This window comes from Athene cunicularia (genome assembly GCF_003259725.1).
Source record: "Athene cunicularia isolate RWA chromosome 3 unlocalized genomic scaffold, athCun1 chr3_part1, whole genome shotgun sequence".
Lineage (NCBI taxonomy): Eukaryota > Metazoa > Chordata > Aves > Strigiformes > Strigidae > Athene > Athene cunicularia.
Window position 1 is genome coordinate 49,632,441 of NW_020799097.1, and position 469 is coordinate 49,632,909.

Below are 469 nucleotides of genomic sequence, written 5' to 3' on the forward strand. Positions count from 1 at the left end.
GCTGAGCACCACATTCCCTCAGGATCACAACCAGCAAGGGGGAAGTCAGTTGTGGTGCATTAACACCCCTCACCGGTGGCAGGGATGAGAAAGCAAGGACCGAGGGACATCCAAGGACTTCACAAGCTCCTCAGCAACTGCCGGCCCTGCCCTCTGGTGTCACTGCCCACCCCAGCTTGCATCCGTAGGAGAGATGCTCTTTCCTCCCTTCCAGATGCGCACGTCTCCCCCCCGCCCCCCGGCCCTGCTCGACCAGCTCCCGCCTCACAGTTTCCAACAGGAGCGGGAGAGCCCGGCAGCCTCTTGGTAAAACCAGAGCTGCTGAGCTGGGAGGGGGTCCCCCCTCTGGCTCCTCGCCGCGCCCCTGCACCCCACTCGGGGGCTGCGGGCTGCAGAGGCGCGGACAGGTCGACGGTGCCCGGGGCTCGGAGAAACCCTGCGGGACAGGCGGGGTCCTCTTCCGTCCCCC